Here is a 15,831-nt window from a genome sequence, read left to right as displayed (position 1 = left end):
TTGTCGCTCATAACACTTAGAACTTAGTCTAATTATAAACTAACATGTAAACACAAGAAACAAGTAGCACCAACACACGAAGAAAACCTATTGTTATGCCGGACGTGTTACTTGGGTTCCGTGTCGCCGTCAGGAGACTCCGTGGGAGGGAGATATGGAAACACCTTGCACAGCTTCTGTAGTTTAATATTCTTCCTTAGTTGTACAATTCACTCTTGACTCTTCACTGACCACTAGCTTACTATGACTGGGACTAACTCCTCTCGCCCTCTTCTCCTATATATACCGAACAGTACAGTCTAGAACGTTACAGTATATATTAGATTATACAAGAACATGTAGCAAAAATATGTGCGAGTTGGCAACACTTCCCGCCTGGCGCCTGGTCAGGGGCGGGCGGGGCCTTGCTCCCCGCCCCTCTACTCGCTCCTCCCGGAGCCTTCCGGAGTCCCATAGACCCCGGGGGAAGCTTCCAGCACAACACTATCAAGTGTTCCCACTAATATGTGGTAAAAAACCTGCTCACTCAGTCTAACATCACTCATCAACTTAATTAAGCCTTGACTACAACTACCGAGTGTTTGCGCTCCACCGTGGTTACCCCTGATAATGACACACACCCCATTTGTCCTTTACCCTCTTTCCTCCTCCCGCACACAACCCCCAGGGCATGCTGGCTTGGGGCCCGACGGCAGTCAGCCAGCCTACCATCAGACAGACTTAATTACTTCGACATCTCTGTCTGGTACGATACCTCGTATAGGAGTCCTTAAATATAATATTATAGCCTAGGTATATTGAACACTTCTATGTATGTGAGGCCAGTTATGGTATTCGAAGCAACAAGTTGAAGAGGATGACATGGAGCCAAGAGTGCAGAATGCTGAGATACATGGGCCATGTGAGATGGACAAGTAGGGTATCAAACTAGGTGATAAGAATGTGTGGTGTGGAGGTGGTGCCCCTCTTGAAGATCTGTTAGGCAGCATGTTGGTAACCCTCCGTCACTTGTCAATGGTTGAAAACTCTCAGAGTCTTGCAGTGGGAGTCGAGTCCTCTGGATCACCACGTACACACGCTGACCACTCCCACCGGTGCGCCATACGCAATCTGCAGGTGTAAGCTGATATTAATTACATATTAATAATAATCGCCATATAAATTATGATTGTTGAAGTTAGTGGAGAAGTTATTTAAGTTTCCCATGAAAGTACAGTTTCTTTAATTACTCCTCCACATATTTTTATAAATCCAGAAGTTTAAGCTGAAATTACTGAATCCATTATTTTCCTTTATTATAATTAATTTCATTTAGTTTCTGTAAATCAAGTTTTGTATTCTTAGTTGAACTGAGATAGGTATATATTTGCCTTTCTCGGGTTTTGTTTGTACAAGTTCCTGTCGTTGAAAATAAACACGATTCAGCAAGAAGAGCGAGACCAAGCCGCCACCAGCCTGTCTCTACCCTCCGTTCACCTCCAGATCTTAGCCACGGTGTTGATAATTCCAACATTTGGTGCCCAGACCCGGGAAGTGGAGCCTTCAAGACTTTCCTGTGAGTATCGTGGCTAAGATAACCTGTCAGAATGGGGGAAGGGAGGGAAGAGGCAACAAAGAAAAGGGCGGCTGCCCGAGGCAGCCCGTATCCTCGACAACTATTAATACTAAACTTGGTATTAACTTTCGACTTTGGTATTAACTTCACTCTCAAAGTGTATCCTCAACAACTATTAGCCTAATACCTAATCTTAACTTTGGTATTAACTTGAGAGTGCTGGCGTTACAAAGGCAAAACTCCCGACCGACTACTACTACTCCTCGTCCAGCCCGCCTCCGCAATTTAGAGTTTGATAGGGCGCTTTGGAACTGTATAACGATGGTGAACTTGTCAAGACATACATATTAGACCGTGCAGGAATGGAGTATGTGACTGATTTGGTGAGAAGAGAGCTACAAGATCCAGTTCAAAGGGAGCATTCCCTCACCCCGGGGTTGAAAGTGATTTTGACTTAAAGGTACTTGGCTACAGGAAAAATGCTGCAGTGTTCAAGTGATGAGTTAGGGGGTAAGCCAGAGTAGTGTAAGCAGGGTGATTGTGGAAACTCTGGCCGCCCTCAATGACCCGTAGGTAGTCGGGAGGTTTATCCAGTCTCCCCTTGATAGGGTGGAGATCCGTGTAAAGCAAGCAGAATTCTACCAACTTGCCGGTGTTGTGGGAGTGATAGACTGTACCCATGTGAAAATAATGGCACCAAAGGAAAACGATGTAGTTTATGTCAACAGAAAAAAAAAAATAAACATAGCTTGAACATACAATTAGTGTTTGATGCCTTTGTTATTGATTAAAATGTGAAATATTCGAGTTAAGGAAAACAAAACATGGGAAAAAAAACTTTTATTTGCAGCAGAAAGGTACACACATGCAAATGAAAAAGATGACATTAAAATTGCATTAAAATGTCATTTAGAATATGATTTATAATTATTGCTGCTGGTTATTCATATTGAGATAATGGTGGTAAGAAAGCTTGTTACAGACGTCTGCCAGTGTGAGGGAGGAGGAACGAAAGGTCGAGGTGACCACATCGCGAACATCATGACTTATGAGTGAAGTAAAACGAGGTTACTTGGTTTCTGTTTACAAAGTTCCAAGTGGAAAAACAACTTTATTGTGAATTCAGTGTATACTTTTCTGGAGTATTGTGTTTACTGAGTGAATTGGTGACCGATCTGTTGCTATTTGTGTCTTGCTTGAAGATATTCATCATTGGATTCAAAGCTATGGTATTAATGTGCAATAGTCATCATAACAAAATACGTAGTAATTAATTATATATGTCAACCTATTTATTTTCATGAGATCATGGTATGACCACTGAAAAACATAGCTTTTTATCTTGGCTCCATTACAAATTCAGTATATAATTACTCTATTAGTGGAATCTAGTTTTCAGCATCTTTTATTATTATGCCAATATTCCAGAGCTGGGACTACCGATTGACATTTGGGATCGGTACTACCGGCGGTAGATTACTGCTACCGATACCGATCATTCGGTATTTTGAAGAAACTACCGAATACCGCTACCGATCGCATGATTGGCAGTCAATCGGTATCGGTAGATTGATAAGCGAGCGCGGGACTTTTTTGTTAAGACTTAAGAGAAGACGACCCCGGCAAAATGAAACGGACAAGTTTCAACACGTTCGAGCGCATCTATGGGAAGCAGTTAGCAGGAAATTCCAGGTATTACTTTGACGTCATCACGCTTAGCCAATCACCGGCCGTTCTGGGCGTTCTCAGCCAATCAGAGGCAGCCACGACCTAGCAGATTCTCGCTCCCGCCAAAAGTTTTGGCGGAGCCCCTCTGTTTGGCCTGCCGACGCGAGTAGCCTACACCTACGCTCTAGCTCCTACGCTCTCGACAACGTGCTCAGCCTCATCGCCTAGTGTTTTAAGTGGCAGTGTTTTTAAGTCCACCCGCCGCGGCAGCAGCACTTAATCGTTTTGTGCTTTTAACTTTTCAAGTGATTTTCCTTTTTTAAACTTTATTTTACCTCAAGAAGGGCGCCGACACCGACCTGGAGTAGGAGGCTCAAGACTGCTTCAGTTGTAATTTTTTTTTGTGTTGGGAAGAAATTTATTTTGTGAAAGTTAATAAATAATGCTGTATTGTCTAGTTTGTTTAAATTTAACTTTTTTTCAGTTTGATGTTTATTTTTTGAGGGAGAAATTCATTTATTAAATAAGTTATGTATTTTTGAACTTAAAAAAGGTATTAAAAGACTCTAATTTACTTCTATTCTTAAGTTAACCGAAATAAGAGAGAAATAACTTAAAAAGTGTGTTATGGGCCTTTAAAAGCATTTTTTTATTATATAATTATAGAGTTTTTTAATCTACCAATACCGAATCTATACCGATCGGTAGATTTCTGAAAAATCTACCGATCTACCGATACCGATTGGACGCGGCTCGCTACCGACTACCGATACCGGTGGTAGATTTTTTCTACAGAATCCCAGCTCTGCATATTCTAATCACTCAGCTTGCAAACATGCTTAGGTTTATGTTTTCAGCTTGGGTCGGACTTATGTGAACACTTTACCAAGTGACCTAAGATTACTCAATGCTCGCAAAGCTATGGTATTAACGTGCAATGGTCATCATACCAAAATACGTAGTAATTAATTATATATGTCAACCTAATTATTTTCATGAGATCATGGTATGACCGCTGAAAACATAGCTTTTTTTTTATCTTGGCTCCATTACAAATTCAGTATATAATTATTCATATATTCAATAAAGTAGTGGAATCCAGTTTTCAGCATCTTTTATTATTATGCCAATATTCTAAACACTCAGCTTGCAAACACGCTTAGGTTTATGTTGTCAGCTTGGGTCGGACTTAGGTGAACACTTTACCAAGTGACCTAAGATTACTCAATGCTACCATATAGGTATACTACATCTTTGATTGTGAGTTCATCAGAGAGCACTGGAGAGCAGCATGAGTCTAATTAGGTGCTAATGAATATCCTGCCTGCATCAGACTACATAAAATGCAAATATGATCGGTGCCTAAAGGTGTTATAAGCTAATGCTCATCTCTGTGACATTGGCCCTTGAGCCTGTGGTGGGAGGGAGCCCATTACCCCGGAACACAGGGCCAGTTTGACATCCGGGTTACCACAGTTTCCCCAGGTAGTCATTTATCGACCAGCCCGAGAGGGAGGATGATCAGCTGGGTGAGCTGCACGCCGACTGCCCGGGCCGGGATTCGAACCTGGGCCCGTGTAGAAGCCAGGCATGCTGACCACTAGACCACGGAGGTGTATTGGAGCCCAATCTCAAGTGAACCCACTCACAATGGCACAATTTTTTTTCTGGTAAATTTTGTGCTTTGAATGAATTTGCTAACCATTTCTGTCGAAAAACAGCACAGATTATTTTTCACCCCTTCCACCCTAACCTCAGTAATAAAAAAAAAAAGTGAAAATCATAGCCTTGAGGCAGTAATATTCAGCCCCAGCATCAAAAAATTATACTGCTGCCCTATGAAAGGCATCTCTTAACTCCGATGAAGTAGGTGGTGACTGTGGTGGAGCAGCTTCATTGTCATCCCTTGCAGTGGCAGGTGTCATTAGGCCAGCAGATGATGAACCAGTGGCTGGTGTCATAGGGCCAGCAGATGATGAAGCAGTGGCAGGTGTCATTGGCCAGCAGATGATGAGCAGTGGCTGGTGTCATAGGGCCAGCAGATATTGAAGCAGTGGCTGTTGCCGGAGCAGCTAATGGTATCTTTTCCACAAGTAATGAACAATGTGCTGGGATGGTCTCTAGCAATACTAATAAAGTGTGTATCTACAAAGAATATGAATTTAAGGGTGATTAATAAATTGTTTTAATGAGAATATAAAAGTTTTTGCTAAAAACATACAGGCCAGTCAATATTTCACTGCTGCTTGACTGTTGCTGCTGTCCTATCCCTAGCACATCATGTCAATGCTGAGTGGCTCTGGTACCCCTTCAAATACATGAGACGAGCAGCCTATGATGTCATACACCAGTTTATCTACCACAGTTAATGTCATAGTTATATAGGCAGGCGCCTGCGTATCTGTGGTGCCACACGTATGGGGCACTCAGGTGTTGGGGGAATTGTCATTGTTATGAAGGGGCAGGGGTAAACAAGTGTATGCTGTGAGGCCTTGGTGTGGAAGTTCCCTGTCTGAACTGTGCAACTAATCCCCCATACAGTGAGGGCCTTTTTACCTCAGGGGCTGTGCAGCTGAGAGAGTGGTGTACATGAGTGTGAGTGTGTGAGTAAGTGTGCCTGTCTTGGCTAAAACCTTCACTGGGGAAGACAACCAAGGTATTTAGATAGATTGATAGTCATTGACAGTTTAACATTAAATAAAAATTTATATCTAATATGCAGTTCACTGCTATGAACTTATTAACTTTAAGCTGAAATAAAGGCATTGTGGCCAGTATAGCTGCATTCTGTGAGCACATAAAAAACTAACTAATATAAGTTTTACATTTAAAGACATAACAACCAAAAAAATTACCAGTCTGCCGCTGCTCATTCTTGCACTTGGCAATGCAAGGCTTTGATTTTTGTTGTACGTTGTACCAACGCCTCTCACAGTCATCCTGCGTACGGGGTCCACTCCCAGGGAAGGCACTGTCAGGGTATAAATGTGAAGCAAGTTTCTTAATCGTTTCACTATGGCATGCTTTTTATTTCCCATACCTTCTCCAATAACATTTAATACATGCTGTGATGGAAAGCTAAATCAGTACCAGTTTTTTATTTACATGCATCAAAAGACATTAACTTTTTAGTTGTTATGAACATGGCCATATATACTACTTTTCTTTACCTACTTTTCTAAAATGCTTTTCTCTAAGTAGGATGATATTACACAATACAGCTATACAAAAAAAATCAGAGCATTAATCTTAATTCCATTCTTTTGAGTACTTTTAACCTAACATTATATCACCAGAAACTGTTTGACCAATGCTATCAAAATAATATTTTAATCTTACTTTACCATTCTCATCAAATCTACCTATTACGATATAGTCTTAACATAAAATACTTGTAAAAGTGTTGAGAGTCTGGCATGCCCAACCCAACCCCCCCCCCAAAAAAAAAAAATCTCAATAAGGAATAAATAAAATAACAGGTAAATATGACTTGACTCTCTTATACTAACCCCCTTTCCACCCTAACAAACTTGGGGACCTACCATGTTAGGTTAGGACGTGTTAGGTTGGACAGGTTTAGCAGGAGTTGGTTTAGTTATGTTAGATTGTTGAGGGAGTGGGGGTTGCAGCAGAAATGGTCATGATGATGCTATTCACATGGAGCAGTAGGAAAAAGTATGTCCTGTTTGGAAACTCTGTGGTTGTGTTTGTATACAAAAATACCCATTTCACGAGGTTACGTTAGTTTGCAAGTTACTTGAATCATGGATATGTGAATATGTAACAAAAAAAATAAAAGCGTTAACCTTAATTTCATTATCTTGAGTACATTCCAATCTAACATTGTATCACCATAATCTGTTTGACCAATGCTATAAATATACTATTTTAATCTTACTTTACCATTTTCACAAAACCTACCTATTCCCATATAGTCTTGACATAAAGTACTTGTAAAAGTGTCAATAGTCTGGCATGCCTAGCACCCCCCCCCCCCCCCCAATAAAAAAAATAATAAACAAATAAAAATAAATAAAGAATGAAAACAGGGCAAATATGCCTTAACTATCTATACCAACCCCCTCTTCCCCCCCAACAAACTTGGCATGTTAAGTTAGGATGTGTTCGGTAGGACGGGGCAGGTTTGGCATGGTTAGGTTTAGTTATGTTAGGTTGTTGAGGGAGAGGGGGTTGTGGCAGAAATGGTCATAATGAAACTATTCAGATACAGAATGAAAAGGTATGTTCTGTTTGGAAGGTCAGTGGTTGTGTTATTATGCAAAAAATTAGGTTAGGTTAGTTTGTAAGCTGATTGAACCATGAATATGTGATTACCAACCTTGTTACAGCTTCTGCCACTTCAGTCCACGCTCTCTTCTTATCCTCAGGGGTGATACTCTTCCCATAACACCCTCTGATTATACGTATTTTTTCTTGAATTTGATGTAAGAAGACCGTTTCATCTGGCGACCAATTAAACTTACTCCTTTTCTGCGCTGGTTCTCCGGCCCGTAGATCATTGGGGCAGATGACGTGGTTATGGTGCGGTAATTTCAGCAGAGCAAGTCGTGACGCAGGAAGGGAGATAACGGTATTGACGAGTGACGGAGTAAAAGCAGCCTTGGAGGCTGCTTCTATCTGCCACAAAACTCAGTATTTTCTTGTGTTTGCCATTTATTATGTTTCTGTTGTACATTTATACATCTTTTCTTTATTATTCTTTTGAAATATATACTTAATTCATGTCGGATGTTTACGTTTTGCACGGAGGCGTCCTTAGCAACGAGCCCGCCATAAAGAAGAAGAAGAAGAAGATAATAGCCAGGATTTGCTAATACCTACACTCAAAGTTGACGAGGATAGCTTTTACTCTTAATAATTTGAAACTATTAACTTTGATAGTAACTTTAAGAGTAAAAGTTAATAGCTCTCAAGGATACGGGCCCAGATAACAGAAAAGCCACCAAGCAAACCAGTCGGAGGAGGAGGAATGGAAAGCAACAAAGAACATCAACCCCCAGCGATGATTGAAACCCAGCTGGAGGAGAGGCAACGAAAAAAGGAGGACGAGACAACACAGGATGCTGTAACATGGACAGGGGTGGGGACCCAAGCATGGACGAAGGTGAAGCATTGGGAGCAGTTAAAGATGAAGAAATCTGGTAAGCTATTGAAAAAACTTTGGTTGTTTGGAGACAGTGTACTGCAGGGAGTTGGGAGGGAAATACATTTCCTGTCGGACGGTTACTACAAACTTATGGACAGAACCGAAAGAGGAGCCAGCATGGAGGCAATACGCACAACAGTGAGAGACCACCTGGAAGAGATTGGGCAGGAGGACTTAGTGGTGGTGGAAGGAGGGGGAAACAAACTGGAGGAAGTGGGCGAGTGGAGAACTCTAAGAATGATAAGAGAAGTGGTAGAAATGCTAAAAGAGAAAGTTATAAACAAGCCATTGATCATCGGCCTGACAAAGAGGTGGGGAAAGGAGAGAACAAGATACGAAGAACAGAGACAGTGGATAAACAAGAAACTGATAGAGAAACAAGAGGACTGGAGCTGTGATGGCCTACAACTGTGGGAGGGAATGCCTTGGGGAGAAGTGTGGGGAAGGGACGGCATTCACCTCTCCTACCTGGGAAAAAGGTGGATGGGGTGGAACATTGTGGAATGGGCCCAGCAGAGGGAAGGAATAAGAGGAAGAGTGAGATAGGAGAAGGCGCAGAAAGGACAGATGCTATTGGCCTTCATTAATACAAGGGGTTGGAACGAAGGAAAATGGAGAACTGTATTGAAGGAAGGAGAGGAGTATGATGTCGTTGGAGTAGGAGAGACAGGTTGGCACAATAGCATCAAATGGGAAGAAGGAGGATGGACATGCATAGGAAAAGGAAGGAAGGTTGGAGAAAAGAAAGGTGGTGGCGTGGGAGTAATAATGAAGGAGAAAGAAGGCAGGAGTATGTCAGAAGTGCAGTTATGCAAAGAAATGGAAAACAGGCTGACCCATGGAAAAGGAGATATTATCACGGTAAAAATCAAGGATGTGAAAGAAGTGTGGTGGATCACAGTGGTGTATATGGGAGTGGAGGGACCAGAAAACTATGAAGAAAACAAGGAACTATTTGATCTAATGACAGAAATCGGCATGGAAATAGGCAAGGAGAAGTGGGTGATTATGGGAGATCTAAACGGACACATTGCGCTCAATAATGAGAGAACTAACATAAATGGGATGATGATCCTGGATTTTGCAGAAAATAGAAAATTAAGAATTAAAAACTGGGAACTGGAAAACACTATTACATGGAGAGACAGAGGTGCAGAGTCAGCCATAGATTACATTTTAGTGAATGAAGAAGTGATGAAAAAGAAGTGCTTGATCTGCAAAATTAAGAAATTGACATCTCAGACCATGTGCTGATAGGGGTAACCTGTGGTGAAGGGAAGAAAGAAAGGGGAGAAAAAAAGACCCGATGGAGAGAAAAGTGGAATTTATCAGAAGCTGACTGGGAGACATATAGCAGGAGACTGGATGAACAAATGCAGGGATGCAGAGAGAAAGGGGAGGCAACAATAACCCAGTGGGAACAAAGAATAAAAAGAACAATACTAAAAGAAGCAAAGAAAAATGTTGGAAACAAAAGATTCAAAGAAGGGAAGACAAGGCAAAAAGGATGGTGGGACAAAGAGGTGGAAGAAGCATGGAGCACCAGGAAAAAAGAGAACAGGAAGCAGAGAGACCTGAGCAAAATGATGACGAAGCAAGGGGAACAGTTACAGACAAAAATGGCAAGAGGCATGGGACACCTATAAGAAGGAGAAAAAGAAAACACAGATACTGATGAGTAAGAAGATAGCAATATGGGAGGAGGAGCAGGCTCAGAAACTAAACGAGATGCCTCCAAGAGAAAGAAAGAGGGATGGAAAAGACTGCGGAGGAACCTGAGAGGTAGAGAAACGAACCAGGAAGTGAAGCTGAGGATAGAGGGAAAAGAAACCAGCAATGATGAAGAGATAAGAACGGCAATAGAGGGATACTGGAGGGGCATAGTGCAGACCAACACTGAGGAAGACCAAACGGGAGATCCAACAATATACAGTGACAAAAAAGAAATGGGAGGTGTTACAATTGAACTGAAGGATGTGGAAAAAGCACTAAAAGGTATAAAGAATGGAAAAGCAGGCGGAGCGGATGGAGTGCTCAGTGAATTTATAAAATATGGAGGAGAAAGACTCAAACATATCCTGCATGAAATGTTCCAAATAATACTGGAGGAGGGTGTGATCCCACAAGACTGGAAAAGAAGCAGAGTAACACTGATTCACAAAGGAGAAGGGAAACCTAAGGAGGAAATAGAAAATTATAGGCCCATTTCAGTCATGAACATCATGGCAAAGATATTTGGAAAAATCTTGAATGAAAAGCTGAAAATGTGGGCAGAGGAATCCAAGGCGTGGGGAGAAGAACAGAGTGGATTCAGAGAAGGAAGAGGAGGGCTGGAAAATGTGTTGGTTCTTAAAGAAATAATAAACAGAAATAAGAAGCGAGGAAAAGAGCTGTACCTGATGTTTATAGATATTGAAAAGGCATATGACACAGTGGACAGAAGCAAGCTAATGAAATTGTTAAAGCACATTGGAATAGATAGCAAAGTGGCAGAGGTGATAAAGGAGATGTACAATGAAAATATGCTAAAATTCACTTTGGGAGACACCACCACGGACTGGACGGAGAACAATGTTGGAGTGAGACAGGGATGTGTGATGTCACCAACATTGTTTAACTTTTATGTAGAAGAACTCCTGGTGAAAATCAGAAAAAGGAGTAGGAGTAGGAGACAGAAAACTTGGGTGCTTAGCTTATGCAGATGACATTGTACTCATGGTAGAAAACAAGGCAGATATGGAGGAGCTACTGAGGATTACCAACGAGTATGGGAGGGAGTGGAAGATGAAATTCAGTGCCAGGAAATGTAAGGCCATAGAATTTAACAACAATGCCAATAGCCAGTGGGTCCTGGGAAACACCATAATAGAGGGAGTGGAGAAGTACACATACTTGGGATTGGAAGTCAGCAAAGAGGGAGTAGGAGGAGAGAAACAAAGGAAAATAAACGAAGGAAAAGCCAGGAGGATGGTGGGCATGATCATGAACGCAGGCAGCAGGACTATTAATAAATACGAGGTAGGCAGGAGTATGTGGAAAGGGATAGCGGTGCCATACTGCCTGTACGGGTCAGAAATAACAGAGTACAGGGAAGGTGACCTGGCAAGATTAGAAAAGGTGCAGAACACCATGGGCAGATGGGGACGTGATGCTCCTAGATGGACAGCAGTAGAGGCCTTAAGGGAGAAATGGGATGGAGTACATTTAAGGAGAGAATTATAAAGGGCAAGATGGGATTTATGACGAAAATCGAAGGACTAAGTGAAGAAAGATGGGTAAAAAAGGTGATAACAGAGGACAGAACAACATCCTCATGGAAAAAAAGAAATAGCTAGATGGAAGAGGAGAGAAAATCTTGAAAACGAGTGGAACAGAATGAGGGTTAAGGACATCAAGAAATGCATTGCCACCAATGGCCTGGAAAAATGGCAAGCAGGAGCAGCAGAAAAGTCGACTTTAAAATGGTACAAGAGAAAACAAAAGCCTGAAAGAGAAAATTGGTACCGGGGAGACTGGGGGAGTAAGCTGCTGTTCAAGGCAAGGTCTGGAACTCTAGAAGGGGAGAAGCAGAGACGAGCAGGACCCAAAACTGTAGCTTGTGTATAGGGGAGAAGGAAACAATAGAGCACCTGATAGTGGCCTGTGACAGGTATGAAGAGGAGAGGCAAAGGCTATTGGCATCAGTAGTGGAAATTATTGGGGAAGAGGAGTGGCATAGCAGATTGGAGGAGGAAGACGGAGGAGGTACTGTGTTAGGACTATATGGCAGTAAGGAGGAAGCAGTGAAATTAATACCTCACAAAAATTTTCTTGGCATGTGTTTGGAAAAAAAGATCTGAACAGTAAAAGTGGAGTGAAAAGTGTACTAGTGGAAAATAGCAAAGCACATAGGCAAATAAATCTGGAAAAGAAAAGGACAGAAAACCTAAGTTTCAGGATGAAGTGCTTAAGAAAGTGATGTATACTGAAAAGAAAAGTGTGTAGAAGTGAAAAAGAAGAAAAGAGGAACGAAAGAAGGAGGACCTAAGAAGCGATACAAAGTGGCACAGGTCAAAAGAAGAACAACAACAACAACAACACTGTGCACCGCCTTACCTGGAAGGTCCCAGACCCTCACTGCCCCTGCTGCTGCTGCTGCTGCTGCTGCTGCAGGACCGTCGAGGAGACTATTGGGCACCTGCTGCTGCTGCTGCTGCTGCAGGACCGTCGAGGAGACCATTGGGCACCTCCTGCTGCTGCTGCTGCAGGACCGTCGAGGAGACCATTGAGCACCTCCTGCTGCTGCTGCTGGACCGTCGAGGAGACCATTGAGCACCTCCTGCTGCTGCTGCTGCTGCAGGACCATCAAGGAGACCATTGAGCACCTCCTGCAGCTGCTGCTGCTGCAGGACCATCGAGGAGACCATTGAGCACCTCCTGCTGCTGCAGGACCATCGAGGAGACCATTGAGCACCTCCTGCTGCTGCTGCTGCTGCAGGACCATCGAGGAGACCATTGAGCACCTCCTGCTGCTGCTGCTGCTGCTGGACCGTCGAGGAGACCATTGAGCACCTCCTGCTGCTGCTGCTGCTGCAGGACCATCGAGGAGACCATTGAGCACCTCCTGCTGCTGCTGCTGCTGCTGGACCGTCGAGGAGACCATTGAGCACCTCCTGCTGCTGCTGCTGCTGCTGGACCGTCGAGGAGACCATTGGGCACCTCCTGCTGCTGCTGCTGCAGGACACTCGAGGAGACTATTGGGCACCTCCTGCTGCTGCTGCTGCAGGACCGTCGAGGAGACCATTGAGCACCTGCTGCTGCTGCTGCTGCTGCTGGACCGTCGAGGAGACCATTGAGCACCTCCTGCTGCTGCTGCTGCTGCAGGCCCGTCGAGTAGACCATTGAGCACCTCCTGCTGCTGCTGCTGCAGGACTGTCGAGGAGACCATTGAGCACCTCCTGCTGCTGCTGCTGCAGGACCGTCGAGGAGACCATTGAGCACCTCCTGCTGCTGCTGCTGCAGGACCGTCGAGGAGACCGTTGGGCACCTGCTGCTGCTGCTGCTGCAGGACCGTCGAGGAGACCATTGAGCACCTCCTGCTGCTGCTGCTGCAAGACCGTCGAGGAGACCATTGAGCACCTCCTGCTGCTGCTGCTGCAGGACCGTCGAGGAGACCATTGAGCACCTCCTGCTGCTGCTGCTGCAGGACCGTCGAGGAGACCATTGAGCACCTCCTGCTGCTGCTGCTGCTGCAGGACCGTCGAGGAGACCATTGAACACCTCCTGCTGCTGCTGCTGCTGCAGGACCGTCGAGGAGACCATTGAGCACCTCCTGCTGCTGCTGCTGCACTGCCCCGCCTCCACTCCCAGCCACGACACCAACTCCCTCCCTCCCTGGACGTGGCGGCCACCTTGGACCAGGCGGCGGCAGGCGTCCATCCCTCACGGCAGGAAGCAGCAGCCACCCGCCCCTCCTGTGCCTTCCTCAGGAAGACGGGGCAGCCAGTGAGGCCCTCACAGGATGACACCAGGGCTCATGTGAGCGACTACTGGCCGCTGCCCATAACAACAACAACAACAACAACACTGCCTAACAGCCCCCTAGAACACCCCAGAAGAAGAAGAGGCATGAGTACTCCAGACAAGCAGGAGCAGACTGCTGCAAGGGGCAGGAGGGTCAGAGGTAAGCAGATGAAGCAACTTGCTGCTAGCAACTCCAGCAACAAAGGAGAGAGGAAGTTTGTGTGTCTGGAGTGTGGAAAAGAATTCACCTCAAGGGAAGGCCTAAGATATCACACCCTTACACACACACTGGTGTGAAGAACTATGAATGTAAGGAATGTGGGAAAAAATTCATCCAGAAGAGTCACCTTGATACACACACCCTTACACACACTGGTGTGAAGAACTATGAATGTAAGGAATGTGGGAAAAATTCAGCCTGAAGGGTAACCTTGATAGACACACCCTTACACACACTGGTGTGCAGAACTATGAATGTAAGGAATGTGGGAAAAAATTCAGCCTGAAGGGTAACCTTGATAGACACACCCTTACACACACTGGTGTGAAGAACTATGAATGTAAGGAATGTACGAAGAAATTCAGGCATAAGTGTCATCTTGATGAACACACCCTTACACACTCAGGTATGAAGAACTATGAATGTAAGGTATGGGAAAAGTTCAGCCAGAAGGGTACCCTTGATAGACACACCTTACACACACTGGTGTAAAGAGTCATGAGTGTGAAGAGTGCGGGAAGAGGTTCAGCAGGAAGCAGGCACTCAATCAACATGTCTTCAGGCACTATGGCCTTAGAGAGTTCAAGTGTGATGTTTGTGGAAAGCTCTTTAAGACAAAGAGAGACATTGCCAGGCACATGAAGATCCACTTCTGAAGTGTGTCTGCCTACAGTAGTTATAGTGACCGAGGTAAGGAAGGGGATGGGAGGGAGAGGAAGGGAAGAGGGAGGAAGGGGAGGAAGAGGAAGGCAAGGCTGCAGTAGGGAAGGGGAGGCTAGCCCAAGAACGGGAAGGGAAGGGAAGGGAAGGCAGAGCAAGGGAAGGAAATCCCAAGGAAGGGAAGAAAAGGGGAAGGAAAGGGAGGGTAATGTGGTGTGGCTGGGTGTGGTGTGGTGTGGCAGGATTTGACTCGGCGACTATTTTTACCTCGCTGTTGGTGGTGATTGCAGAAGGACAAGCAGGACCCGGACGGTGACATCATTATGAGGCTTGAGTACGGTCTCCTGAACTCCTCGTCCCTGAGCTGATTGGGTGAGTTGAACCCATTTTTCTTTGTTCGCATGTCTCTCTGTCTCTATCTCTGGTTGTGGCTTTTAATTGATGGGTCTGTCTATGTCTGTGTGTCTGAATGTTTTATTTGCTTCTCATTTTCTCTCTCTGTCTGGCTCTCTTTGTCTTTGTCTGTCTCTGCTTTTTCTCTCATTTTCTCTCCCCTGTGTGTCTCTGTCTCTCTGATGTTTTATTTGCTTCTCATTTCTCTGTCTGTCTGTCTGTCTGTCTCTCTGTGTCTTTGTCTGTCTCTCTCTGGATTTCTGTAGCTGTGATGGTTGTTTTTCTGTTTTATTTTCTCTGTGTCTGTCTATGTCTTTGTCTGTCTCTGTTTTTCTGTGTCTGTCTGTGTCTCTGTGTCTGTCTGTGTCTCTGTGTCTGTCTGTGTCTCTGTGTCTGTCTATGTCTTTGTCTGTCTCTGTCTCTCTCTGGATTTCTGTAGCTTTTAGTGCTAATGGTTGTTTTATCTACTTCTCATTTTCTCTGTGTCTGTCTCTTTGGTAGTATTGCTTTCCTTCTCTTTCTCTACTTATCCCTGTTTCATTTTCCTCGTTCTCATTTTTGTTCTTCTGTTCTTATGTCTTATTTTTCACCGTTTTCCTTTCATTCTTCTTTTTCATTTCTCTCTTCCTCTCCTTGTCTTAGTTTTCCTTTTCATTTCTTCTTCTT

This window comes from Eriocheir sinensis, chromosome 57, assembly GCF_024679095.1.
Source record: "Eriocheir sinensis breed Jianghai 21 chromosome 57, ASM2467909v1, whole genome shotgun sequence".
NCBI classification, from domain to species: Eukaryota; Metazoa; Arthropoda; class Malacostraca; order Decapoda; family Varunidae; genus Eriocheir; species Eriocheir sinensis.
The sequence above is the reverse complement of the archived record's forward strand: the minus strand, read 5'-3'. Positions refer to the sequence as shown.